The 25,801-nt window shown below is 42.6% G+C and overlaps 1 long non-coding RNA gene across 1 annotated transcript in view; it reads right to left on the minus strand.

The window, feature by feature from the left end:
* LOC311240810 overlaps positions 1-25,801 on the minus strand; it is a 44,811-nt gene that overhangs the window by 13,594 nt on the left and 5,416 nt on the right. The window contains exons 2-3 of the long non-coding RNA XR_014620498.1: positions 14,784-14,945; positions 4,668-4,778 (exon numbers count right to left, since the gene is read on the minus strand). This is a non-coding gene — a long non-coding RNA (uncharacterized lncRNA). The remainder of the gene's footprint in view (positions 1-4,667; positions 4,779-14,783; positions 14,946-25,801) is intronic.

Consider the following 25,801-nt stretch of genomic DNA (forward strand, 5'->3'; position numbering starts at 1 on the left):
CGGCTAGCTACTGATAGCTATCAACAAATGCTTCAGTAAGTCTAGTAGTGCATGATAGCTTGCGTTAGCTTACTGTTCAAAACGAAACGTCCCATTAAACTAAATAGTTCAGATAGCTCCGTCCTGATATCAATGTCTTATAACACTGAGTCGATGCGTATTCGAGCTGAGGGCACGCTGAATATAGTCAATAGGGACCAGCTGCAGCGCCGGAGAATCCTGGCCGTAGCTGGAGGCTACAGTATAGGGCCCAGCTGCAGCTCCGGAGAATCCTGGCCGTAGCTGGAGGCTACTCAGTACACACAGACAGTGGAGCTGGTTGCATATAGCGAGCATTTAGACTTGTTGCGTAGTGGCGATGTCTCGCAGATAATACAACTACAAGTATGATTATATAATATATATATTTTATAAAAAAAAAATTATATAAAAAAAAAAAAAAATTTAATAGACAGCACCGCACAAGACCGAAGCAGACTACAGAGAGTGGCACGTTCAGCCGAACGCACAATTGGAGGGGGGCTTCCCACTCTCCAGAACATTTACAACAAGCGGTGCAGGGGTAAGGCTAAGAGAATTATCAAGGACTCCAGCCACCCAAACAACTGCCTCTTTGAACTGCTGCGGTCAGGCAAGCGATACCGGAGTCTCATGGCAAGCACAGAAAGACTCAGAAGAAGCTTCTATCCCCAGGCCATCAGGTTGCTCAACGAACAATAACACTATGCAACAACCATCAAATGCACTCACAGCGCACACAACCACACGCACACACTCACTTTAAACAAACACACTGTAGCACCCACTCTCCACACTTTAGAACACCTAAACACACTTTATATTTATTGGTAAAGGATTTGCACTACAACCCATACCTCAGTACACCTTACTGTAAATTGTACCTAAATTGTACCTCATCCCATTTCTGCTTTGCACTATATAGTATTGTATATTAGTATATTGCATAGTGTAACTGAGGGGTACAATTCCCTGACTGTATTGTTAAGTATGGTATTATTAAACCACTACCTCTTGTACTTTAACTTCTGGCCATCCAGTACATGATATAGATATGATGAACACTTTCCCACCTGATGAAACGAAGTCCACACAAATGTACAAATCGAATATTTAATATAGCAAAAGGTATATACAACGTTCACTTGTTTACACTTATGATTTGAAAGGCACTTGTATGGCAAATGAGTATTCGTAGGTAAATCAACATTGAATGTCCAATCTCTGGTTACGCAGGGAGTGAGGCCCCGTCCACACGAACGCTGGGTTTAATGTAACCGTGATTGTATGTGCGCAGTTGCACTGTTCGGCCACACACAACCGGGGATTTGCTACACTGCAACCGCGGTCTTTTGAAACCGGTGGCCAGGGTGGAGTTGTGCGGTTTTGCAGTTGCGTGTGGGCATAGCAACCGAGGTTATTCCCAGTGTTTACAGCAGAGCTGTCGCAATTATTCCCCATGTTCACGGCAGACCGCGGGGTAGAGAGATTAGAGCAGAGCCAACTACACCAGTGTTTACAGCAGAGCTGTCCCAAGTAGCGTTATATGAAAATGATTGTAACAAACTTTTGTTCAAAACGTATCGTCTGTGTTGAAGAGTGTTGTGATCGACTGATGTCTGTTGACGCTCAGAGTAAACATGTAGCTGCAGCTAAACTAAACTCATGTGTTGTCAAGTTATTGTTATAACTTATAAGGAACCCAGTCCAGACTGCATCCCCTTAACAATTGTTTGTATTGAGCCGTATTGTATTGTACCCATTCTGCAATCTGTTAAATAACGTTTACATCCATTTCATATCGGTAACGTTACTTCTTCTTCTTCAGTTAATTAATGGCAGATCGCGACCCAACAGGAAGTTTAGTGAGCGTTCAGTCTTTTCTGATTGGTTGAAATGGCCTTCATGGCTGAACAACATCGCCGCCTACTGCTTTGGCATTGTATTACATTGTACTAAATGTATCGGTTGCTGGGTTCCAGCTCTGCCGTGAGTACGCAGTTATACACGGTTGTCCACCTGTGTTCACCGTGTGGACGGAGTTTTATTTTTTCAAACTTCGGTCATATTAAATCCAAACTCTCGTGTGGACAGGGTCTAAGTATACAACCCGGTTATTTAGGGAACTATAGCGATGGTACTTAAATGATTATAGCTGGATACACTAAGGGGGGGGGGGGGTCCCGCTGGTTGTAAGACAGTAGGAGGGGGGGGGTTAGAAGAGCCGCTGGCGGTATCCCATCTGGCCGACGATTTCTTGGGAGAATTCAAAGTCTTGAACACGGTGCCCACAGAACCTCGGTCCGCAGATGAATACAGCTGGACCCTCTGGTGGACGGTAGCTGCCGGTCCACAACGGAGAGACGTGAGGCGACCTCACTGGTGTAGAGCGCCGTCTCACCTGGACTCCTCTCCGGGGGGTAGTTCCAACACTCAGCAGTGTTGGCCGTTATCCATGGAATAATCAAAGCACCCAAAGCATAATCCAAGCCGTGGAAGGCTCGCCGTCGTCCGGGTAAAGTAATCCAATGTACAGGTCTCCTCGTCCTGGCCCGGAGCTCCTCGGATGCAAGCACCACTAGTGGTCTGCCCAGCCTGGTTAAGACTCCAGATAACGTCAGGAACGATGGGGGTACTGATAACTTTATAACTCTAACCGAACGATGCACCATACATAAATAGACTATTATTAGCTTAATAGAAATACGTCCAACTCGACGGTATAGTGCCAAACTATGACAATTCAACTATTAATCCACACGATATCTCAATGCCTATTCTGAGGCCAAGTAGGCCTTACTGCACCACACGTGCGTCGTGGGTGAGGCTTCGCGTCTGTTACTCGGTTGGAGGGTAAAGAACTAATGGACTAAAAGAAAGTTCTACTTTACTTGCGCCATATATATATGCGCTGTGAACAAATAGTACCATTCGTATTTCGCCAGACGTATTCCTACGCGGAACCGGGCTTGCCACGACATGTTGGGTGGCACGATTGAACTTGAACCTAGGGGTATGGCTGCTGGCGCCAGGTTCTCGTCCAATGGTAGAATGAAACTATTATGGGCTGTTTAGTAGACTAAAGGGATATTCAGTGCATATTGTACAAGGAATATACAGGGGATATCAAACGATATACAAATACTATTTAAATATATATATATAAATAAATATATATATTCGGTTTAATCTGATCCTTCACAACACATAGTATATTGTATATTGTATGGTAACTCAGTTACTTCTATTCTGCATCGAACATTGTACATATGTATATACTGAACACTGTGTCTACGTACGTGACTTCTATTTTTACTTCTATTTTTTACATGCTATACTATTTTATTTCATACTTATCTTTTGTCTAGCACAGTCTCTGGAGCGTAACAGAAAGAAGCATTTTGTATAAAAGTATTCTGTACTTCTGTATGACAACTATTAAAGAAACTTGAAACTTGAACCCAACAACAGCATGTTCAAGCTGCTGCGGTCAGGCAAGCTTCTTCCCCCAGGCCATCAGAACACTGAACTCTCCACTCACAAGTACACATGAGCACACACAACACTCATGCGGCAACCGCTAAAACAATCACTTTAAACAAAATGTCACTTTAAAAAATAGAAAGTCACTTTAAAGGAAGGAGGTACTGTATAGTATAGTTTAGATACTTTAAGAGTTAAAATGATAAATTGTATATTGTAGAGTAGTGTATATAGGAACCAGTTTCTCAGGAACTTAGCATGTCTTTTTTACCATGCATATCTTGTGTCTTACCTATTTATTTTTATTGTTTCTATGCCTGTTTTTTTTATTGTATTTGCACAATCAATGTGAGCATGACCACCCGCATTTCACTGTATGCCCTGGTATGTATGTGACAAATAAACTAGGGATGCACGATAATTATCGGGCCGATATCAGCTATTATGACGTCATCCCGATAAACCCGAATTATTGATAGCTCCGATAATACATGTTCTTTCTTTTTTTTTACATTTTTATTTTTATTTAACTTTTTTCTTTTCATGTCACGTTGTCAACGTTCACACGCACAATATATGCTTACTTAGGATTTGACTTGATTCAACAACAAAGCAGTCGGGGCAATGGCAAGCCGGAAACGGTCGAAAATGTGGTTATTTGAAGTTTGGATATTTTTTTTCACAGCTGCGGTAGGTCGAAGTACCGAAAAAAGGTACCGTTGGGTACCGGTATCGATTCACAGGTACCGGTACCCATCCCTACTGACAAAGCACAATACCTGTTGGTTTTTAGTTCACTCATTGTTCAGCGAAACACATTGAATGACATTGACGGATTGTGAATTTTGTGATTGACTCAAATTATATTTATTTGGACAAATAAATATAGTCACTTTATTTGAAGAGTCAAAACTGTTCTCTTGGCTTTGTTTTGTTCATAGTAGTAACGCTCATGTCATGATAAATCTGGTTAGGTCAAAACTACAGGAATATACATTAAAAATAAAATATTATAATACAATAAATATATATATATCGGTTATCGTATCGGTATCGACCTTGAGGAGCAGAAAGTTATCGGTATCGATATCGTGCACCCCTAAAATAAACCTTTTGATTCTTGATTCTCTTAAATGTGAGAATGGTAGAAAGAGAAAGTAACATACCGATATCCTGGTCTGTGTCGTCCTCCTTCATCTCAAAGGAAATATCCCCGGGTGGGTCAAGTGTGCCCTCATCCTCTTCCGTTTTAATAATCAGTAGGTCGCTGGGTGAACCTGGGGCAGAGGGGGACGGTAACTAAGTATTTATAGTCCACTACTTTGTTTATTATGCTCATCAGAGTAAGAATTTAAGATAAGATGTACAGGTATGGGCAGGGTTAGCCCCTTTCGTGACTTTCGGTTTGCAAGCCTGGGGCTTTTGTGACCGAAGTCACTTCTTTATGTGACGCCACCACTTCAGAAAATACCAACCAAGCGTGAATGTGTGGATCACGTTGTGTCAAAAATATATCAGATATGAATTTCAAAGATACCCAGCGTACAATATGGGTTTAACATAGCTTTACGGTGGGGTCTGGAAGCTCGGAGTTGCTAATAAACAGTTTAAAATATTGTTACTCGACGAGTGGTACTTACAGACCGAACGTCCATTTCCGCCGTTGGTGTCACAGCGCATGCGCACCAGGCAGCCTAATAGCGGCAGAAGAAGAAGACGCCATCTTGCCAGAGTTTGTTGTGAGTACCACTTGTTTTTCCTAACAATGTTTTAAACTGTTTATTAGCAACTCCGAGCTTCCAGACCCCACCGTAAAGCTGTGTTAAACCCATATTGTACGCTGGGTATCTTTGAAATTCATATCTGATATATTTTTGACACAACGTGATCCACACATTCACGCTTGGTTGGTATTTTCTGAAGTGGTGGGTGGTGGCGTCACATAAAGAAGTGACTGCGGTCACAAAAGCCCCAGGCTTGCAAACCGAAAGTCACGAAAGGGGCTAGGGCAGGGTAATAGAAGAAATACATATACAGTTGGAAATAAAATTGTATCTGAATATAAAAAGATAACAGAATAAACAGTGCAAACAAATGTACAGATGAGGGTCTGTATGACCTATCGTTACGATAAATATAGACAATACAATTTATTTATTTAATAATAATTTTTAAACAAAATGTTTGGTTTGTGTAAAAATAATTAAAAACAGCATTACAAACTTCTGAGAAGACGGAACTTGATAAGACTCACACAACGTTGGCTGCTGAGGTCAGGCAGACGCCTGCGAATTCTAGAGACTAAGACGGAGAGGCTTAGGCTAAGCTTCTTCCCCCAGGCCATCAGAGCCTTGAACAATGAACATTGAGAGACACAGAAACTGAACTATCCACACACAAGTACATACACGACACGCACGCTGAGCACGCTCACACACTAGCAGCCACTTTAACACTCATGCCGCACACACGCACACTTATGGCCAGAGGAAAGGCCACTTAAAGTAGTATAACATCAGGAACAGTGTATTGCACTACTAAAGCTAACTAGCATGTCCTATATGCTCTGTAAATACTAATGTACAGATACCGAGATGGCACACCATGTACCTGTTTATTGCACTGTTTTATTGGATTCTATTAATATGTTGTACCACTGTATTTTTATTGGATTCTATTATATGTTGTACCACTGTATTGCACATCGTCGCGGGCAAGACCAGCCGCATTTCATTGTATACCTGTATGCCGTGACAATTAAAACTCTTGAATCTTGAATCTTGAATCTTGAATCAATATGCAAGCTTTGCAAAACGACAGTGAAGTATTTGGGCAAATTTTGGGGAATCTTACACTATCACTGATACATGATCCACACTATAATTGAGCCCAAGTATATCATCCTATCTGCTTTTTTACTCAGAAAGCGGTGCCATCAATGAGTAATCATGTTTAATAATAGTGATTTCAATATCAATCAAAATAATTGTGTTTATGATTTGTCATGAATCGAGCTGCCACCCCCCCCCCCCCCCCCCCCCCCCCCCCCCCCCCAAGCTGAAGACATCCCAGGGAACTAATGGGATAACTGGGGATGTTGTTTGCTCCTGACAAGAGTCTCAAAGTCTGGGATGATGGTATATAGACAAAGCAACTCTGAGGTCATGCTCAATGTCGAATCTGTTCCTCTGCTTTGTCTTCAGCTGGACCAGAGCTGAGAAGCCACTTTCACAAAGATAGGTAGCACTTTTTTTTTTTACACACACATCCGCGACCCACTCAAAATGGCCCCGCGACCCACTTTTGGGTCGCGACCCACCAGTTGAGAAACACTGCACTAGAAAACTAAGACTTTGAGGTGTCTGTCTACAAGTATTAAGTTAAAGACTTTTTAATGCCACAGTTTATATTACATTTAAGGCAAATTTTGCAATAAAAATAAGCAATAAATGTGAAAATAGACAGTTTCAAATCGACAACAAAAACATTCTAAATGGACCCAAGTTTATTTCCTGCTGCAGTGTTTGCTAATATTTGCTAATATTATATAATAACATATTGCTAACCCAGCCACTTTCGAGTGCCGGTCCCAAGCCCGGGAAAAATGGGGAGGGTTGCGTCAGGAAGGGCATCCGGCGTAAAACCAAATTGCCAAAATTATTATGCGGATAAAAAATCAGATTTCCATACCGGATCGGTAAAGGCGAAGGATACACAGCAGGTCAGAGTGATAAAGGATAAGGAGGGCAAGGCGCTGACCAGCGAGGACAGTGTGGTGAGAAGGAGGAAGGAGTACTTTGAAGAGCTGATGAATGAAGAAAATGAGAGAGAGATGAGCACAGACAGTGTGGAGGCAATGAACCAGGAAGTGCAACAGATCAGTAAGGAAGAAGTGAGGGCAGCTTTGAAGAGGATGAAGAGTGGGAAGGCGGTCAGCCCAGATGACATACCAGCGGAGGCCTGGAGATTGTTTAACAACATCTTGGAAAATTAGAAAAAATGTCACTGCCACACGACAGAAGGTTAACCCTTTACTATCACACAACCGACGGTCGCCGGGGTTAACCTGCTGTCGTGTGGCAGTGAAATGGTTAACCCTCTGTGTATTGTCGCAGTGAACGGGTTAACCGTTTTGGTAGTGTGGCAGTGAAAGGGTTAAGAGTAAGCCGGGAGGGGAGCTCCAGTAGCTCACCGCGTACCTCGAACGCTATTTCGGCGTCGGGGACAACCGTGCACGTCACGGATCTGGGGTAGCGAGTTCGACTCCCGGACTAGCCGTATTTTCTCAGAGTGTCTTTCTCCCCATCTATACCCCCATTCAACCTGTTTCTGTCGGTCATACTTGACCAGAAAAAGCGATAAACGCGAAAAGAACCAGCTGACTGGTCAAAGTTTAAAAAAAAAAAGAGTAAGCCGGGAGACGCACAGAGTTGCAGCAACTACAGGGGAATAAAGCTGATCAGCCACAGCATGAAGCTATGGGAAAGGATAGTGGAGGCTAGGTTAAGACTAGAGTAGAGGTGAGGATTAGTGAGCAGCAGTATGGGTTCATGCCAGGAAAAAGCATGACAGACGCATTGTTCGCCCTTAGAATGCTAATGGAGAAGTATAGAGAAGGCCAGAAGGAGCTGCATTGCGTCTTTGTAGACCTAGAGAAGGCGTATGACAGGGTACCAAGAGAGGAGGTGTGGTACTGTATGAGAAAGTCAGGAGTGGTGGGAAAGTATGTGAGAGTAGTACAGGACATGTATGAGGGCAGTGCGACTGTGGTGAGGTGTGCAGTGGGAGTGACTGAGGGGTTCAAGGTCGGGGTAGGACTAGGCATGTGCCGGTAACCGGTTTCACGGTTTAAAAATGTCGCGGTGTCAAAACCTTTAAAATTACGTTCAGACGGTAGGCCCCGACGGTATGTTGCAAATCTGCCTGTCTGTTTACAAACTGTCAGTAGCTGGCTAACTAGCTAACTTAACGTTAACTAGCTCCCGTTAAAACAAACGGGTTGGTATGGCCAATGCGTTATTTATACTTGACATTAGCTATTGATGGGTGGAATATTCTGATTCTAGCTCACTAGATCAGTCACATTAAACGTTCTTTGTCTATAGCTTGCTAGATATGTAGCTAACGTTAGCTAGGCTAACGTCGGAAGCTGTAGCTAACGTTACTGTCCAGTGGCCATGCAAACCACTCGTCGAAGGGCTAACGTTAGCTCACGTTAATTACCCCCCTGTGTATAGAGCATTATTTTCAGATAACTAACAGCACACCACATCATGTATGATCCATTACAGCTAACGTTTTAACGGGAGCTAGTTAACGTTAACTAGTTAGCCAGCTAGCTAGTAGTACCGGTGAATCATGTTGCTAATTGATTTAGGGTCGACTAACGTTAGCGAGATTGGCCTACGTTCCGTTACATATTCATAATCATGAGAAGGATAGGAGTCTGAGGCGGGGATGTCGAAAGACGACGATAAACATTTATTTAATGTTAAACTCTGTTGACGTTAAGCTAACAGTTAGTGTGCTGACAGGAAAGTAACAAGTGTCGTGGAAATATATTATCATGTCCTTATAGATCTGTGTTGAGATATCATGTTATACAGCTTGACTTTCAGTGTGACCAGCTTGACTGGTTAATGTGTGTGTGTGTCTCTTTAAGAAGACTCCAAAGTACGGACATCTCCCCAGTCATAACAAAGTTGTTGTTGCTTCCAGTGACTGAGAACCATTTTTGTTTACCTTCGTCATCATATCTGATGAACAGTTAGACAAAGCTGTTTTGCTTTCAGATCATAGCCATAATACAGTCGTATTATTAATGTCTCTAAACAGCCATTTTGTTTCTTCTACGTCATTTTCATGTATTTAATTGTGTGTCTGACCAGAGCTCTGGATCATTCTATGGTCAGACACTACTGTATTAACATGTTGTCTCTGATTGTAGACTGATCTTTCATTTGTGGCCACAGATGAAATAAACTTTCTTATTTACTATTAATAATGACTCAGAATCATTAATGTAAACGGCTCATCGTTTGTCTCTTTAATATTTCCCATTACATAAGCAATATGGTCCGTGCGGAACCCTTATCGCCAACACAGTTCCGTGGGTGGTTGTTGATCTTCCACAAAAGATGAATTGTTTAAATGTACGTTTAATCCAGTAAGAATAGTACTAGGCTATATAACATACATACAACATCTGTGCAAGTAGATTACATTACATTAACAGAAACCTCCATCATACTGCTGAACACCTATAGGTCTGGTGGAAGTATTTTTTATTCTGTACTTAGTTTGAAAGTGGTCAGACAGTTCCCTCTGTGTGTAATACAGACAGTCTTCACACATTCATAAATAACACTTACAGAAAAGCTGATTTGTGCACTGTAATAAAAGAAGTTTTGTTCAATGGGATTTTTATTTTAATTTTTTTTCTAATACCGTGATATACCGTGAACCGGGGTATTTTTGCCAAAGGTTATTGTTGTGAAGGGCCAGATTAAACCGAATATATATATTTATTTATATATATATATTTAATTGTATTTGTATATTCTCTAATATTCCTTGATATCCCTTGTATATTCCTTGTACAATATGCATTGAATATCCATTCTAGCCTACTGAACATCCCATAATAGTCTCCATTCTACTATTGGTCGAGACCTTGGTGCCAGGCTGCCATACCCCCCAGACCCAGTTCAAACGTACCGCTCAACATGTACGAACAAGTCCTAGTTCCGCGTAGGAATCTGGCTACCGCACCACTAACGGTACTATTTGTTCATAGTGCGTATATATACTGCGCTACTAAAGTAGGACTTCCTTTTTTAGTCCAGTTTCTTACCCTCCAATAGAGTGACAGACGTAAAGCCTCCCTGCGACGCCACGTGTGGGAGTAAGGCCAAGTTCGGCCTACCATCGGTATTGAGACATCGTGTATATTAATATTTGAATAGTCATATTTGGCACTATATCGTCGAGTTGGACGTAGTCTATTAAGCTAATAATAGTCTATTCATATGTAGTGCTTCGTGCGGTGAGAATACTATCGTAGTCAGTACCCCATCGTTTCGGGCAGAGAACTGGCTGCTTATCCAGGGTGGCCGACCCCATGTGAGGCTGCACCCGAGGAGCAGTGGACGAGCGAGTGGACCTGCATACCGGATTATTCTACAGACGACAGCCCGCCTTCCCAGGCACGGATTATGCTTTGTGTACAGTGATTATTCCATGGATAAAGACCCCCGACACTGCCGTGTGTTGGAACCCCCCCCCCTGGAGAGGACGCAAGGTGAGGAGGCGCTCTGCAAGACGAGGTCGCTTCACGTCTCTCCTCCGTGGACCGGAGAGAGCCGGCCCACAGAGAGTCCAGCTGCTTTCATCTGTGGTCCAAGGATCGCTGGCGCATTGAACTGCACTACTGTGGGTTCACCCAGGATACCCTTAGCCGGACGAGGCAGCCAGACTCTACCCCCCCCCCCCCTCCTACTCCTGTTGTCTTACAAGCGACCGGATTAACCCCCCTAGTGTATCCAGTCTTATAATCATTAAAGTATCATTGCTGTTATTCCTTAACTATTCCAGGTCGTATATTTACCACCTGCGCCATCAGAGATTGGACATTCTCTATTGATATACCGACGAATACTCTTTGCCATAAAAGTGCATACTATTTCAATTCATAAATGTAATTAAGTGATTAAGTGCTTGCTCTACACACCATTGCTGTGTAGGAATAAATACATACTTCGACTTCGTACATTTGTGTTGGATCATCATATTATCATAATATATTTATGCCGAGTACTGGGTGGCCGAATATAAAGTACAAAGGTAGTGGTAGTAAGTATCATATCTAGTAATACAGTCAGGGAATTGTACCCCTCAGTTACAGTTATCATACCTTAAAAATGTCATACCGGTACATGCCTAGGTAGGACTGCACGAAGGGTCGGCCCTCAGTCCATTCTTATTTGCAAGAGTGATGGACAGGCTGACAGACGAGGTCAGGCAGGAGTCCCCGTGGACCATGATGTTCGCACTTCGCAGATGACATCGCAATCTGTAGTGGGAGGAGGTGGAAGAGAACCTGGAGAAGTGGAGGCATGCACTGGAGAGAAGAGGGATGAAAGTGAGCAGAAGCAAGACCGAGTACATGTGTGTGAATGGGAAGGAAGACGGAGGGGTGGTGAAGATGCAAGGAGTAGAGGTACCAAAAATGGACAAGTTTAAATACTTGGGGTCAACTGTCCAAAGTAATGGGGACTGTGGTAGGGAGGTGAAGAAGAGAGTGCAGGCCGGGTGGTGCGGGTGGAGATGGATGACAGGGGTGATCTGCAATAGAAGTGTACCAGCAAGGGTAAAAGGAAAGGTCTACAGCAGGGTAGCGAGACCAGCTATGCTGTATGGTGTAGAAACTGTGGCACTGACCAACAAGCAGGTGGCGGAGATGGATGTGGCAGAGATGAAGATGCTAAGGTTCTCTCTGGGAGTAACAAGGTTGGACAAAATAAAAAATGTCTACATCAGAGAAAAGGCCCATGTTGAGCAGTTCGGGCAGAAAGTGAGAGAGGCAAGACTGAGATGGTTTGGACATGTGCGGAGGAGGGAGGTGGGGTACATCGGGAGGAGGATGCTGGAGATGGAGCTGCCAGGAAAGAGGAGGAGGGGAAGGCCCAAGAGGAGGTTTATGGACACAGTGAAGGACACACATGCGGGCAGCGGGCGTGACGGAGGACAACGCAGAGGACAGGAACAGATGGAAAGGGATGATACGCTGTGGCGACCCCTGACGGGAAAAGCAACACAATTCCAGTGAAACCATCTATACTGTGGGTATTTATAATGAGTAAATATGCATATTGTCAGTTCAAAATTATCAGTAGGGCAAAATGACAATAACTGGTTGAATTAAATATCCAAATATGTTTATTAATGTGAACAAATATGTGTCCTTAATGATATTAATCACTACAATAGTCTTACAGCCAGAGTCGGAAATGAACCTGCAAAGGGCTCCTCTAGGCCTACTTTTCACAATAGTGTATTGTGCTACCTGTACGAGTGTGGCTTCAGTGGTTGGGTTGGCCATGTTGAGCCTATATCAAGGTAGAAGTCATTTAGACCATGGTTGTATTATGGTGGTTCTCTGTTTCATAGTTAATACAGAGCTTTTAAATAAATAGATGCAAAATAAGAACATTTAGCCTAAAGGCAGTCGGTTGTCATAATAAATCTACGGTAGTCAACTTCCTCTTGGTGAAATGGACCTACCGGTACTTTTTAAGGATTGTCCTTTGCGCAAATATTGGTACCGTTAAGACCATTTTCTACCTGGCAATATTTCAGACACAGTGGGGCGACAGTGGCTCAGGAGTTAGAGGGCTCGCCTGGTAATGAATGAATGAATGACTTTATTTGACAATATAAAAAATAAACATGTGACAGAAGAGCACAGTCAGGATATACTGCCAAACACAAAAAAGCTCAGAGCTTATTTCCATTGTGGTCCTTGTAGGGGGGTGGGGGAGTATGATGCTTAATACATGCATCATACAAAACGTGACATCACAACACATCACATATACCATTTAACATTTATATACATAACAGACTCATACAACATGCAAGGGTGCCTTAAGCTAAGTGTCTAGGTCAAGTATAGTCCCTTTTGAGCCATGTCTTCAGGCTGGACTTGAATCTAACGGCATTGTCTACGATTTTCAGGTCACTGGGCAGCCTGTTCCAATAGATAGCTGCTGAATACAGAAATGACTCCTTCCCCATACAGCTCCTAAATCTGACTGGCACAAAGTCAGTTGAGCTGCGAAAGGTTCCCGGTTTGATTCCCGCTCCCGGCAGTGTGTCGAAGTTTTCCTTGAGCAAGACACTTAACCCCTAACTGCTCCCGGTGAGCAGGTTGGCACCTTGCATGGTCACCTCTGCTGTCGGTGTGTGAATGTATGAATGAATGGGTGAATGTGAGGCATAAATTGTAAAGCGCTTTGGATAAAAAGCACTATATAAATGCAGTCCATTTACCATTTAGCCTCCATTGTTCCTTGCATTTATATTCTGAATAGGGAATGAATGAGGGACAGTGCGATGCGAATCAGCAGTTCAAGTGACGGCTGCAATGACTCAAATCAAATCAAATCAAATTTATTTATAAGGCCCGACAACACACGTTAATGTCCCCATGGGCCGTACAGGTCTTCTTTAAACAAGTCAAGAAGAAAACATAACAATAAGTTATAAACAGAACAAGAACACCATAAGGTCCAACAAATTTATAATAAATGCAAATAAATGAAAGAATGCAAGCACTCCAAGACATACCCCACGCGAAGGTAAGGAAAAACTCACTAAAACCTAACAATAGGGAAAAATGCTCCACAGGCAGTGTGGAGGAGAGAAACCTTAGAAGGGCCATTCAAGGGGGGATCTCCCTTCTTAGATGTCGGTGATAGTAGTGGTGCAGACTATCAGTTGGTAAGCATGCACTCAAGTGTGTAGTACTGTAGTGAAACACAGATGAGTGCATGCAATAGCAACTGAACATTTTGAAAGATTAAAGATAGAGCTGATAGCGATAGCAACTGAACATTTTGAAAGATTGAAGATAGAGCTGATAGCTAATCTATTTGAGGCACAGGGGCGGCGCAAAGAGGGTTGCGTCCTCCCAGTCTTAATCACGGGACATTCAACACTCCGGTCATTGCTCAGGGACAGCCGGAGACAGGGAGATAGGGGGCGGCGCAGAGAGGGTCGCGAACTCCCCGACATCATCGCGGGACGTCCGGCACTTGTTAACTATCATGAATGAGACTTGGTCTGAAATACAGGCGATTAACAGGAGAAATTGCTATATGAGCACATAGGGAGAGAGCCATCAGCCAGGGTGTTTGCAGGTTAGCTAACTAGCTATCTCTATACCACCCATACAAATGCAGACACGACAGCCAATCATGTGAGAGTGGACAGAGATAAAGGTCAACGTCTGAGAACATGAATAGCAAACACCAAAGACTGTAACATGATAATGAGATATAAAGGTTTTACTTATCGATTTCGCCAAAATATTCTTTTCCAGGCATTTGGCGCTTGCCATTCATTTTAGACCCTGCTTATAGCATTAAATAAATACATATTTAAGACCTTCTCAAACAGAGGACTATTTAATGCTTTTTAAAGTCTTTAATTAGTCAAAGTGAATTTTAAGATTGTTTATGGACCAGCAGCCACCTTGTTACACAGAAATAAACTTAACTTACAGATGTCCTGATCATCTGTGGGCTCCTCCTTCAGTCTGGTGGAAATGTCCCTGGGTGGGTCAGGAAAGTCCAGAGTCTCTTCTTTGATGTTCAGTATAAAGTCTTGTGGGTCTCTGGGTTCCTCCTTCAGTCCAGTGGAATCATCCATGTCTCTGGGTAGATCTGGGGGGGAAATAACACATTACTTTACCAACTGCAGTTTGAAACTTCACTTTTGTGTGCCGATACAGTATGATGACAATATAACGTTTTGGTATATAGTCAAAAGGCAGACAGGGTTTAATTACCTCCACCAAGGAAATTAGATATATAATTTTGCTCGGTGTGTGTATGTGTGTGTGTGTGTGTGTGTGTGTGTGTGTGTGTGTGTGTGTGTGTGCGTGCGTGCGTGTGTGTCTGTGTGTGTGTGTGCAGTTCATGCCACAGCAACGTAATGTAATCTGCAAACAACTTATATGACTTTACCATGGACTCCAATTGCTAAGCTAACGTAAGTAGCCTAACGTTAGCCACTTAGCATGGCCGGCCGATACATTAGATAGCCTAGATCAGTGGTTCCCAAAGTCGGGGTCGCGACCCAAAGGTGGGCCGCGAGCAGCCACGGGAGGGCTGCGAGATGATTAAAAAAAAAGAAAAAAACGTCAAAATATATATATATTTTTTTTGTCAGGCCACTGAACTTAGAAGCAGGCCAGGACAGTGTTTCTAGTTGTATTCTAAAATTATATTCTATTGTATTCTAAAATGTGACTATATGGTTTTATATTAACTTAATAAATAAACAAAAACGAAAAATCTACTTATTTCAACGAACATTTCAAACTAAATAACAGATTATGCACATAAAACGCTGAAAACAACCGAAGCAACAATAGTATTTTAATGAGGCTATTATTATTATCATTATTATTTTGCAACAAGTTAGCCCTCTCATAAATAGCACATATAAATGAATAACTAACTTGAACTAACTTAATAGGATTGAAGTGATATTTGGCTTAAAAAATCGGTCGCCTGGCAAAAAAAAAAAAAAAAAAAGTCTGACGATGTGCATTGGGCCGCGGCTCTCTGACGCCTTATTTTCTGGGTCCCGGCCTGAAAAGTTTGGGAACCCCTGGCCTAGATAACATGAACTATTGGGCTCAATGTTATCCCAGTGTTCGCGGGGACTGGGGGAAGCTACATGACCTTGCATACTCCATATTTAACTGAAATGTGCATTTCTCTCTTTTCTCACTCCTTGCTGGTTATTCCAACATTCAGAATCATTACTCATCACTTACATCACTGCATCACTTACATTTATACATTCTGTACACTAGCTGTCTCCCTTTCTCTGTAGTATCCCCACCATGATGTTGTCATTGTGAAAGTCCATGTACTGTGTTTGTCCACGTAATGTCTGTAAAGTGCTTTGAGATACCATATGTAAGGTGCTATGTAAAATACATTTATTATTATTATTATTATTATTATTATGGCTTGTGTCTGTGTTTTAACACTATGCCGTCCGTCCACGAGTATATACGTGTTTCGGTGCCATGCGTTGTGGACCAGAGCCACGTATATACTCGTGGCAAGTTGTTATTGTTTTATTCCATATTTATAACGCTATTAACGTTCGTGATCGAGGCCCATGACCTATCCACATATTTGATTTTCGAAACATGCAATACCGGCCAGATCCGCTTAGGGGCGCCATCGCTCCACTGCAGTATCATTGAGGGGATTAAAAAAAAATTATTTTACAGTCCTGTGGGCGGATCATATGAGCCTCGATTCCAAACGAAGACCCTCCATCTTTGATCCAGTTACCGAACGTATTTTTCAGCCTGGAATAATGGGATTTATGATTAGCCAATGGACATATCGATCTACCAGAATCCGATGACTAATGAAGAAATGCTGCCGGCGATCACATGGGCTGACGGTAGGACACTATTCCCCCAAATTACAGCTGGATTGGACATTGTTTTAAAACCTAACGTGATCGATCAGTGAACATGGCTGATTGAACGCACACTATATTGCTAATCAATAATACTAATCAGCGTTAGCAATGTCTACTGTCGTGAACCATTTTAAATTGGGGCATGTAGAGGAGTTTCGGGACCAAGTAAAATGTGCAGGTCCTCTTCTCAGACCTGTGGGGCAAGCACTGAACACGCATCATGCCGGCTAGCAAGCTAGCTAGCTACACGTCACGGCCTGCTGATACCACGATAGCTAACTAACGTTAACGTTACAAGCTCAAAAACCTTATAACTACTACTGTCGTGTCCATAAGTTCCCTGGCAGAATACTTTGTTTGTGAGGACAAAAGTATACAAAGAGGAGAAAACCATTTTAAATCGGGGCATGTAGAGGAGTTTCGGGAATGGCTAGCAAGCTAGCTAGCTACTAGGGATGCCCCGATCGATCGGCCACCGATCGTTATCGGCCGCTAATTAGTATAAATATGCGATCGTGGGAATTCCGATAATTAGTCATATTCGCCGATCGCGGAAACTGATCAAGTGGATATCTCACTCGCTTGTCTCAGACGCACAGGACCTGCAAACTGCTCCTCCTCCCTAGCCCCGCCCGTACCCGTGTAGAGTTTGTAAACACAGAGGAGGCGGACCTCCTCTGCTGAGTCTAGATAGTGCATTCGACCTGAGCTAACGTTAGCTACCTAGCTATCGTTACTGTTTAAACAAAATTACCCAGTCAACTATTCACTTTTAGTAGGCATTGTCTAACGGTATTTAGCCGGCTAGCTACCGATAGCTCCTGATATCAACAAATGCTCCAGCAAGTCTTGTAGTGCATGTTGATACCTCCGTTAGCTTGCGTTAGCTGACGTTAATTCACTGTTCAAAACGAAATGTCCGATTGAACTAAATAGTTGTCTTAACGTCATCTAGCCGGCTAGCAGTAGCTACAGATAGCTCCTGATATCAATGTCTTATAACATTGATTGAATGCGTATTCGAGCTGAGGGCTTGCTGAATGTGAAATGACCAAAGCATAACGTTACCAATAGGGTCCCGCTGCAGCGCCGGAGAATCCTTTTTGGTAGCTGGAGGCTACTAGAGTACACACAGACAGTGGAGCTGTTTGCAGATAGCGAGCATTTTGACTTGTTGCGTGGTGGCGATGTCTCGCAGATAATACAAGTAGAAGTCTAATTATATAATATATATATTTTATTAAAAAAAAAAATTATAAAATAATTTTTAATTTCTTTTTAATCAAAAACGATCGGTATCGGATCGGTATCGGCCGATATGGCTCACGACGATCGGTGATCGGTGGCAAAAAACGTGATCGGGGCATCCCTACTAGCTACTAACGTTATGTAAAAAACAATAACGTTATAAACTATAGACAATATGTACAACGAAACAATGATTTACTAGGGATGCACCGAATATCCGGCCACCGAAAATGATCGGCCGAAAATGGTTAAAAAGGGCACTTTCGGCCGAAAGGGTTTTAGCACCGAAAATATATCACCGAATGTCAAATAACTGGGTTACGTTCGTAACCTAACGTGTTGTTGTGATGAAGTAATGAAAACGCGGCTACAGACATAGCATGCGCAACGTGTAACGTGAGCAGCTTGGCAGCTCTAACTGCATTCTACAGCCTGTGATAACTCCTCGTCTTGGGAGTTGCACTGTTTCTATGTAAACTCTGCGAGCAACGCATCCAATAAATGAGTCTTTAACATACTTTATATCCTCGCCATTACTATATGCCCGTCGCGGTTAAAAACCTTTTAAACTAATGTTAGCGTTAAGCTAGCTAACAACGCTTCCATTCCTCTTTCACTAGTCTCTCTTAAGCTATGTCATCCCCCACTAAGAGTCACAGGAGATGTAGTAAATACAACAGTCCTTCAGGGCGGCTACGTGGCGTAGTGGGCAAGGCGCTCGCCACGAATGACGGAGACGCTGGGCTTGCCTGTTCGAGCCCAGCGCTCCACATTGCTTTCAGTTTAGCTGGTCGTTCATACTAATACACATTGGCCATATTAGGGGGTGGGAAACTGATGGGTGGGGATCGGGCGTTGTCGACAGCGACTCCTACAGGTCGGTTGGTGCGCCTGCGCAGTAGAATCAGGAAGTGTCGGGGGCAGCGTGAGCCTCCCACACGTTACTCCTCGCCACTGAGAGATCGAGCTGCGCAGGTGAAAAGATGCGACTGCTGTTACCTCAAGTACCGGAGGGGACTTACTTGTGCTATGTATGACTTAGTCCACATTGCAGCCGGCTTGTGGGAGGCAAGAAACAGCGTTCGTGACAGGAGAGGGTTGAATTGGATGATACGAAATTGGGATGGGAGAAAATATAGAAAATGGGAGAAAAAGTGGATAAAAAAAAATACAACAGTCCTTCCATGTAGGCTAGAACGCAGTGAATTATGACTCAGTAACCACTACAGTAACATCCAACTTGCAGGTTGTATTTTTGTTCAATAAACAATGTGACTAGGGCAACGCTGACTTTCATGAAGAGAAAAAAAAAGTATCGAAATTGACCCAGTTTTAGCGTTTTTATCAAACATTTTGTCGACTAAACCACAGCCTCCACGCACACGCATATTTTAATCCATGGATCAATAACGTGCATGTGTCATCTTAATGCTGACGTCACGTCAGGTGCAGGGCAGTGAGGGGCTCTGAGAGTCACACACAGCTAGTGGCAGGAAGCAGAGAGCCTTGCTAGTACTACTAGCCGAGGAGTAATGAATGAAAATGTATCTGTTTCACCTAACACTATTGCTCCGTGATCATCCATCTCTAAAGCTAACTACTATTTGTAAAAGCCACAACCACGTTACCATATTTGTAATAATGAAAATCATTGTGTCGTTGTACATATTGTGTATACACCGTTAGAAGCTAGCTAAGTTAGCTAACGTAGCTTAGCTTGCTAGCCAGCATTCTCGAAACTCCTAACATCACCCGATTTAAAATGGTTCTCTCCTCTTTGTATACCTTTGTCCTCACAAGTATTATGCCAGGGAACTTATGGACACGACGTGTTTGAGCTTGTAGCGTTAGTTAGCTCATAGCTATCGTCACTGATGCACCGAGTGGAGCTAAAGGGGCTACTATCGTATCAACATGCCGGGATGCATAGCTTGCTAGCCAGCATTCTCGAAACTGCTAACATCACCCGATTTAAAATGGTGTGTGTGCAGTGCTTTGTCCCACAGGTCTGAGAAGAGGACCTACACATTTTACTCGTTCCCAAAACTCTTTTACATGCACGACAGTAGATGTATAATGCTAGTTAGCGGGGTAGCGTTAGCCAGAGCGATATAGCCAGCTTGGTACTATGACCCGGGGATAGGCGACAGCCCGCGGACCAGTAGCGCTGCTGTACTGAACAACAGGCTGCCTAGTGGTAAATGTAGTTATTTTTTTACGACATTAAAAACATTATAACTACCTTGTTTCAACCAGTTGTTGTAGCTGGTCCATCAAAGTCTCAGACGATTAAACCCATTTGCGTCTTGTAAGGCGTCCATTTGGATCAAGGAAATAGCTTTCTGCACTCGTCAAAACTCCTTGTAGTGGATCAGAAGTAGGGGAAAGATACCAGACGTGATGTCATGGCCCTGATAGCTCTTATAAGCGTTTTAATTTGCTTGTGCATGTTATTCGTGCATGGACATTTTTAACCATTTCTGAGTGGCATTTCCGGCGTCAAATGGAAAAAAATAAATAATGAAATTATATACCAATGGGGCACCCCTCCATAGTGATTATTAATATTATTTAAGTTAAGTTTTGCCATAATAATATCTTTTGCCATAATCAGGTAGCAAAAAAAAAAAAAAAAAAAAACATTATATATTTATATTAATCATTTTCGGCCTTTCGGCATTCGGCCAACTGTTTCCTATTTTCGGTATTGGGTTTCGGCCAAGAATTTCCCATTCGGTGCATCCCTAGTATTTACAGTGATTTAACACTTTCTCTGCCAAGGACGCCTAAACTCGTCATTCCCCGCCATGCTCATTCTGCCAATGATGCCGTAACACGTCATTGAGATCAATATTTCAAAAATCTGTGATCGCAATCATATTTCTCCCCCGGAGACTTGAGATCTACTGTTGATCCCCTCTCAACTCTCCAACGGTTCAAGAGCGCCATCTGGTGGCCGATCAGCGGATCGCCCAAACCGGAAACGGAAACTGGTGCTCATTCCAATTCGGTCCGATCACTCGCTAATAGTCCCGGGACTCGAGCTAGACACAATGGATAGCAATCCGTTACCAATAACTCGATAAACAACATGATTTGGACGTATATACTATTATACAACCTGGAGATGGATCGCATATTTCAACATCCCATAATAGGAATATTTTTGCTCCACGCTCATCGCCCAACGCTATGAGGAAGCTACGGTGAGTTTCAGCGTTTTTTTTTTAACGTGTTCGATACAAACTGCTCTAATGATCATATCACCCACACTAGATGAATCATCTAACGTTGGCCACGGAATTATAAACGACCCCCCCCCCCCCATCCGGTCAACATCAGATGATAAGTAGTAACTTCTAGAAGCACGTCCATTTGAAATGTTTTATCTTGCGCCGATCGCTATCAAACTGTATACAATCATCAATATAATGCATTTAGGGCTATAAATCACGTTCTGCAGAAAGCTGCAGAAAACGATAAAAACATATTTATACATTAGACCGTATTTTAGTATGAATATGTGAATGAAAAAGTATAACGTTGCTACACCCTGAACAATAGATACTTGATGTTGAATGGGCCATAGTAATGTCAATTTAGCAATACAATTTAAAGTTATAGCCCTGCAAAGAAGGGGAACTTCTCCATAGACAAATAGAGCTGGCAGAGGATGGTATAATGATGTACATAAGCCTGGCGAAGAAAGTGTTAATAACGTTATACAATTTAAATTATAAATACAAATATTTAAAAAAAAAAATGGTGGTTGGCTATAAACTGGTGTTGGGTGAAACAGATACTAGCAACAGATTCAGGGTCAGTTATTTTCCCATTGTACGAATTGTTAAGCTCATCGAATGTAAGGGAAATCTGATCCTAGGTCTGCGACTAAAGCCAGGCGTCTACGCTGTGGTGACATCAGTCAGCTCAGCAGCGCCACATAGCAGTGTAGTTTCCCAGCGAACGAAAACATAAACGTTGTTATTTTACTACCTTTACGATTAATTGCGAACAGGGAACAAAATAAGTACCAGCCAACCGCCAATGGCTGGTAAAAAATCTGCCTGGCTGGTAGTTTTTAAAATCTACCAGCCAAATGGCTGGTAAGTCAAAAAGTTAAGTTTGTTCCCTGAGAGCAAGTTTCAAGTTTCTTTAATAGTTGTCATACAGAAGTACAGAATACTTTTATACAAAATGCTTCTTACTGTTACGCTCCAGAGACTGTGCTAGACAAGATAAGTATCAATAACATAGTATAGCATGTAAATTAGAAGTAGAAAATGAGGTCACAGTGTTCAGTATAGACATATGTACAATGTTCGATGCAGAATAGACGTAACTGAGTTACCATATAATATACAATACTATGCAGTGTACTAATATACAATACTATATAGTGCAAAGCAGAAATGGGATGAGGTACAATTTAGGTACAATTTACAGTAAGGTGTACGAGTTGTAGTGCAATCCTTCATCAATAAATATAAAGTGTGGGGAGTGGGTGCTACAGTGTTTGTTTAAAGTGAGTGTGTGCTATAAAGTGTGGGGAGTGGGTGCTACAGTGTGTTTGTTTAAAGTGAGTGTGTGCGTGTGGATGTGTGTGCTATGTGCGTTTGATGGTTGTTGTGTAGTGTTCATTGTTCGTTGCGCAGCCTGATGGCCTGGGGATAGAAGCTTCTTCTGAGTCTTTCTGTGCTCGCCTTGAGACTCCGGTATCGCTTGCCTGACTGCAGCAGTTCAAAGAGGCAGTTGTTCGGGTGACTGGAGTCCTTAATGATTCTCCTAGCCTTGCCCCTGCACCGCTTGTTGTAAATGTTCTGGAGGGTGGGGAGCCCCCCTCCAATTGTGCGTTTGGCTGAACGCGTCACTCTTTGTAGTCTGCTTCGGTCTTGTGCAGTGCTATTCCCAAACCAGGAGGTGATGTTGCCAGTCAGGATGCTCTCTATTGTACATGAGTAGAAGTTCTTAAGGATCTTCTGACTGACTTGGAACTTCCTTAGGCGCCTGAGGAAGTAGAGGCGTTGTCGTGCCTTCTTCACAACACTGTCAATGTGTGTGGTCCATGTCAAGTCCTCGGATATGTAGGCTCCGAGGTACTTAAAGCTGTTCACTCTCTCGTCCACTCCGACCAAACGGGATTCATTCCTGGCAGGCTTGCTTTTTCTAATATTCGGAAATTACTAAACATATTGTACTCTAACCAAAGAAAGGACACTAAGCCGGCGATCATATCACTTGACGCTGAAAAGGCATTCGACCAGATCGAATGGAAATATATGTTCAGTGTCCTCCAGCGCTTTGGTTTCGGTGACAGGTTTCGTTCTCTTATTGGAATGTTGTATGCTCATCCCAGAGCTTCCATTCTTACCAATTCTAATAGATCTGACTCCTTCCCACTCCATCGCGGCACCCGACAAGAATGTTGTATTAGTCCCTTACTGTTCAATTTAGCCCACGAACCCCTGGCTATCAGTATCAGGAGTCATCCCAACATCACAGGAATAAAGTTGGGAAAGTATGAGAGCCGTATTTCGCTATATGCGGATGATGTGGTCCTGTATCTTGCTGATCCTGCCTCCTCCGTCCCATGCCTCCTAGATTTAATCAGGTTTGGTACTTTCTCTGGTTACTCCATTAACTGGGAGAAAAGTGTGTTCATGCCCATCTCAGGGAGCCTAGACTCTTCCTTTACTGACAGCTTACCCTTTAAAATAGAATATGACCACTTCACCTATCTGGGAGTAGTTATAACAAAGGATCCCAAACTCCTATTTAAACTGAACTTTGGTGAAATGGTCTCAAAATTGAAGAAAAATATGGAGAGGTGGAAAATTTTGCCAGTGTCTTTGGTGGGGCGTGTGAATGTCATAAAAATGGTGGTTCTCCCCAGGTTCCTTTACCTTTTTCAGAGCGTGCATATTTTTTTGACTGCCTCTTTCTTTAAACAGATAGACACTATACTTCTGCCATTTGTCTGGGGCTATAAAGCACATCGTATTTCAAAAGCACACTTGCAGAAGCCAAAGCATATGGGGGGGCTGGCCCTGCCGGTATTCCAGCACTACTACTGGGCTGCTAATGCAAGGGCCATGACCTTCTGGCAAGATTACTTCATAGGTGATGCTACAGTAGCCATGGACGCCCCCAGGTGGCTAGACATGGAGGCGCATGTGAACCTAAAAAGCTCTCTTCCTGCAATGTTATTTTCTAAGTGTGATACGATTAATAAGATGGCTCTCAACAATTTTATCCTTCGGAACTCACTGAGAATATTGAGTCAAATCAAAAAGGTTTTCAAAGTACCTTCAACCTCGGCATATGCTCCAATATGTGATAACCATAATTTTCCCCCTGGTCAATCTGATATTGTTTTTTCATTATGGAAGGGAAAGGGACTGGCCACTATTAAAGATCTATATGTTGATCGTCACTTTGCCTCATTTAACGAACTTAAGTCTAAGTTTAATCTTACAAGCTCACACTTCTTTCGTTACCTGCAGGTTAAAAATGATGTCCGCAGTAATATCCCAGACTTTGAGACATGTCCTGCTGATTACCAGTTTTATAATCTCATGAGCCGATCACCAGTTTCAAAACACCTGATCTCTGATTTTGTTTCATATTTCTCTGTCCAATCTATGGCTTCCTCCGACCATATTAAAGATGTATGGTCCACAGAGCTTAGTATGGAAATCTCTGATGAGATGTGGGAGGAGGGACTTAGCAGGATACATAAATGTTCTATTAATGCCAGAGTCCAACTTATACAGTTTAAGGTCATTCACAGACTACATTACTCTAAAACCAAACTGCATAGAATCTATCCCTCTGTATCGCCTATCTGTGATCGTTGCATGTCCGCAGAGGGTAATCTTTCACATATGTTTTGGTTTTGTCCCAAGCTATTTAAGTACTGGGTAGACATTTTTGACTGGTATACCAAGGCGTACAAAAGAGAGATTGCCCCAGACTGCCTTCTAGCTTTACTCGGCTGTTCAGCTAACACTGCAGAATTACCTTACAATGAGCAGGAGGCCCTGATGTTTGGTATGGCTGTGGCCAAAAGAATTATCCTGAAGGAATGGAAAGACACGTCGTCTCCAAATTTTAAAAGATGGCTCACTGAGATGGTCTCCTCTCTGCAGCTGGAAAGCATTCGTCACAGTAGGTCTGAGACCTTGAACAAATTTGAAATGATATGGGGTCCCTTTTTGGAATGCTTAGCTAGAACATAAGTGCTTCTCAATGTCCTCCTGTGTATTTTCTGTACTATGTATTGGTGTTGTCAGGATAGTGGAATTTCGAGCTTCGATGCGATACCTTTTTCGATACCACAGGGAAAAAGGTTCAATCTTAACACTTTGGCTGCCATGGGTTAAATTCATTATCAACCGTAGGTTGCCGGCTGTATTTGTCTATAGAGAAAGTCCCCTTCTTTGCAGGGCTATAACTTTTTAAATTCTATTGCTACATTGCCATTATTAGGGCCCATTCAAAGTCCTATATGTATTGTTCATTGTGTAGCAACGTTAAACTTTTTCATTCACATATTCATAGTAAAGTATGGTCTAATGTATAAGTATGTTTTCATCTCTTTCTGCAGCTTTCTCCAGAACGTGATCTATAGCCCCAAATACATTATATTGATGATGCAATACAGTTTTATGGCAATCAGCGCGATATAAAAAATTCCAACTAGACGTACTTCTAGAAGTTACTACACGTCATCTGATGTTGACCGGATGGGCTAGGGGGTGTTTATAATTCCGTGGGCAGCGTTATACCAATCATCTAATGTGGGTCAAATGTTGATAAT

Source organism: Notolepis coatsorum (assembly GCF_963971535.1).
Source record: "Notolepis coatsorum genome assembly, chromosome: 1".
NCBI lineage: Eukaryota > Metazoa > Chordata > Actinopteri > Aulopiformes > Paralepididae > Notolepis > Notolepis coatsorum.